Consider the following 4,589-nt stretch of genomic DNA (forward strand, 5'->3'; position numbering starts at 1 on the left):
AATCCCGTTTGGCTGTCGAGTGGGCCTTCCTTTGTCTTCCTTCCTGGTGCCATGCTCCGTTCTGACATTTTGGTGAGGGGAGGGGGTGTTTTCACCTTTTTATATAGATATATATATAATGAAAAATATTTAACGTACTAACTCTGAGGAGGAGCGACGTAACGGCATGATTTATAATAAAGGAGTAGCTACGATCCCGGGTGCAGCTTCTGGTCCCAGTCTTGTTTCTCGAGCGGCAAGCCTGGGCTCTGAGCGGTCCCACACCACAATGCTCCTCGTGCTAACACTGAAGGAGAGGTCTGGGGAGCAGGGAAGGGTTTTCTCTGCAGCCCAAGTGACCAGAACGGGTCGGAGAGGTGGAAATTCACCCAGAGCTTCTGCATGGCACATAGGAACAGGCTTCCCCTTGGCAGACCCCTTGAAGGTTGGCTGTGCATCCCAGTGGCATACAGAGCCTGTACTGGTAATGCTGGTTTGGGATTTTAGGGGGGGTTATTTGAAGAACTATGTGTCTGAAACACCGCTGATGGTTCCCGGAGTCCCTTGGGCTGGTTCCTGTATGGACTGACACAAAGGTTTGCACCACGTCTTGTGGCTCTGGAGAACCAGAGGACAGACACCTCAGTAGGGCCCGTAGCGATAGGACAAGGGGTGATGGTTTTAAATGAAAAGAGGGGAGATTCAGACTGGACATGAGGAAGAAATTTTTGATGCTGAGGGTGGTGAAACACCGGCACAGGTTGCCCAGAGAGGTGGTCGATGCCCCATCCCTGGACACATTCAAGGTCAGGTTGGACAGGGCTCTGAGCAGCCTGATCTCATGGAAGATGTCCCTTCCAACCCCAGCCAGTCTGTATTTCTAACCTGGCTGCGGGTGATGAGCAGGTACCCAGAGGAAGAGAGAGGCTGTTTCAAAAGCCAAGGGCCCTGACCTGGTCTTGTGTGCTAAGCCTCAACAAAGCGTTGACCCCTCTTGTTCCAGCTGTTCCCCCCAGTGCTACCCAGAAAGCGTCACAAGGCCAAGGTTACAACAGGTTTATTTGAGGAGGAAAGATCTCAGGAACGCTTTGATCTTCCATCTTCTGCAAACTCTGCTGGTGAGAGACGTGCCCAGCGCAGGGTGTATTCGCGGCGGGTGGGCTCCATAGCATGACCTCCTCCGGTGCTGCCCTGCTACCTGTGCACCGGGAAGGGCAGGGGAGAAACCCTGGGGGTATCTGGGGGGCAGCGGGGCAGCGCAAGGTGGGGAGGAAGAGCCCAAGCAGCACATGAAGCTCCACCATATTGCAAGTGAGATTGACAGCTGGATGGAGATGAATGGATTGATCGATGGCTAGGAGACACGTGCAGACCGGCTGCACTAAGGCCTCGGCTTCCCACCCACAGCATACCTGACCGCTGCCGAGGAGCTGGGCCCATGCCAATGGGGTCTTGGGTGGGACCAGACCCTCTCAGCGTGACGGGCTCCCTTCTTCGAGCACAGCCTGGAATCAGGGTTGCAGTGCCCAGCTAGGTCTGCTGGAATGGGGTTGACCTCCATGGCCACCTTCTGATCTTCCAGTAGGTTGACCTCCATTGGCTCCGTGCCGTCCTCTGCGGTTTTGGATCGCCAACCAAAGAGTTTCCACACGTCCTCTTGGGATGGGCAGATCTTGTAGTTGCCCTGAGACTGCCTTTGACAGCTTTGTTGGGCGTTGGGTCGCAGCACCTAGAAGCCAACAATCATGGCCTGAGGCTTTCCCGCTCCTGTTCGGCTCCGATTGCTGGTGCTGGAGGCACGAGCAGCTCGACGAGTGGTGGCCAGGGGCAGGGCTGCCATTTTATGGGGCAGGGGACAACGGGCTATGAGGAGGTGGCAGGAGACATCAGGCCACCATTGTGATGGTGGCCCAAGCACATGGCTGACCATGGGTCCCTTTGGCTGTCGGGTGCCTGACCTGAAAGAGGCCCCACTCGGGAAGAGCAGGGTGCCCGGGGCTGAGGTGGGACCCACTCTCCACACCTCCCACCGACCCCCACACATGCTGGGAGCAGGACCTGCCGCTCTGGTCAACAGAAAGTGAAGCAGCTGCTGGCTCTGACACGGCTGATTTCCTTCTCCGGCCACGGCTGCCTGGGATCAGAGCAAACCCGTACAGCCCTGCTGGCTCTCAGCCTGCTGGTGGGCTGCCCCAAGCCTGGCATTTGCAGAATTTGCCATAAATTCCAGGTTGGAGCCTGCTGGTTGCCAATATCCTCTCTCCTCCAGCCCTGGCCCTGGTGGGAGGCCAAGTGCTCCAGCCAGCCCCCTCTGCTCTGCAATGGAAAGGCCAATATACAGGGGGGGGAAAGAGGGGTTATGGGATGTCTGTGTGTAAAAAGGCCAAGTGCTGTCCCCATATAGCATCAGACCTTTCCTTTCCCTGGAAACCTCCCAGCTTTCCCCACACTCCTTTACATCTTGGACTTCAAACCTCTCTGATATCCAAGAAGGGTGTAAGGAGGGGTGTAAGTCTGATTGGGAGGGAGCTGGGGGGGTTTGGTCTGGAGAAGAGGGGGCTGAGGGGAGACCTGATCGCTCTCTACAACGACCTGAAAGGAGGGGGTAGCCAGGTGGGGGTCGGTCTCTTCTCCCAAGTAACAAGGGATAGGATGAGAGGGCATCGTCTGAAACTGAGCCAGGGGAAGTTCAGGCTAGAAATGAGGAGGCATTTCTTCACAGAAAGGGTCGTTAGGCGTTGGGATGGGCTGCCCAGGGAGGTGGGGGAGTGCCCATCCCTGGAGGGGTTTAAGAAAAGCCTGGACGTGGGAGGGGTTTCAGAAAAGACTGGAGGTGGCAATTGGTGCCATGGTCTGGTTGACATGGGGGTGTCAGGGCAAAGGTTGGGCTCCATCATCCCAGAGGGCTCTTCCAACCTCATCGATTCGGTGATTCTGTGGGTGTCCTGCCAGGGCGATGGGGCTGGAGGGCTGCCCACCCTCTCGGTCACTGGGCACCGTACCAGGTGCCAGCAGGATGGATAGCAAGGACCACAGCCCCGGGGGGGGCTCTGCAGCAGCTGAATGCTCCCGGGCAGGGACAGCCCTCGTGCCGTGTCCAGATGGAGCTGGCACAGACTTACTGCGGCCGTGGCAGGCTGAGCCCTGCGATGCCGGTTCCCGAGTCTGTGGGCTCTGCCACTGCCACGCCAGGGGAGCGGAGGGGCCATCTCCGGATGGCAGGTCTGGAGGGGACAGAGGGGACATGGCAGTGAAGAACTATGCTCACATCTCAGCTTCCCACCGCAGCATACCTGTTTTCTTCGCCCCCTCTGGGCTGCTTTCTGTTGGGGGACTGACGGCCGCCAAGGACCTGGGCTGGAACCGCTCAGGGCGATGGGTTCTTCAAGAACAGCCTGGGCTGGGCGTTGCGGTGCCATCCCAATGAGCTGGGGCTTGCCAAGATGCGTTTGCACACCGGGGCCGTTGCATGAAGACAGGTCCGTGCGCGCGCGGGGCTTGCGGGGGTGCTGGCTCTGCAGTCACAGCGGGGACACCAACACCGTTGTCCCCTCCCAGCTCCAGCCATGGTCTTTCTGAACCGACTCCAGCCCATTTGTAGCCAAAATGTTTCCTCAAGTGTGGCCTTTTTTATTCAAAAGACCTGAAAAAAAAAAAAGCAGCAACCGAAAGCATCTTGCTCCTAAAACCACCTTAAAGCAGAGCATCCCCCAGCACTGACGGTCCACCCTTCGAGGGGGGCACATCAAACTCTCACCGTGGGGCCAGAGGAAAGGTTTTGTGGAGGCTCTGAGCATCCCTGCCGGACCCTGCCCAGCATCCACCCACGTACCCAGGTCGGTGACCCTCGCCCCCATCTGCAGTGAGGTGCGGTCACCCTGGGCAGGGCCACCCCAAGGCCCTCACCTCCGGCAGCAGAGCGCTACTGTCATCCTCCCCACCCCCGGCAAACCAGCAAGAAATAAGGAAGTGGGAGGAGGAAAAAGAAAAATTAGTTGCGATATCTGGTTACAGCAGAAACACAAAAGCAAAGTGCTTCAGGATGGCCCTGGGCCCTCGGTGACAGGAACCCCGAGCACCCCATCCCTGGGGGGAGGACGCAGGGACACCATGGTGAGTGCAAGCGGGGCCCTCGCTCGGCTCCCCCCACCCTTTCTCCCTCGGGCACCCCGGGGATGTCACCCTCTTCCTTCCACCTCAGGGCAACCTCAGCCCTGTCCTCTCCTCCACCCATCCTGGTCCCTTGCTGCTTTCTGGGAGGTGCCAGGAGCCCACCCAATGTCCCCACTGGAGAGGGGACGGTGCTGCCCGGGTGTGGGGACAGGGAGCGGAGCTGGGGCTGGGTGAGGCACTGGGGCAGGGCGCAGCCGGGGAGAGGTGCTGGGCGCAGGGTCGGTGCCCCTGGGCACACTGACCTGAGCAGGATGGAGGGTACCAGGGGTGAGGCCGGGCTGACACAAAGTGGGTTTGATTTTGTTGTTGCCACCGTGGTACCCACGGGAGAACCTTTGTGTTCCTCTTGGGCCAGCTTCCCACTGGTGATTTCAGCCCTCGTGGTGTGGGCAGAGGCTGGGGCAGGAAGAGTGCGGCGGGGTGGCAGGGGATGGCGG

This window comes from Cariama cristata, unplaced genomic scaffold (assembly GCF_000690535.1).
Source record: "Cariama cristata isolate BGI_N322 unplaced genomic scaffold, ASM69053v1 scaffold24074, whole genome shotgun sequence".
In the NCBI taxonomy this organism is placed as follows: domain Eukaryota; kingdom Metazoa; phylum Chordata; class Aves; order Cariamiformes; family Cariamidae; genus Cariama; species Cariama cristata.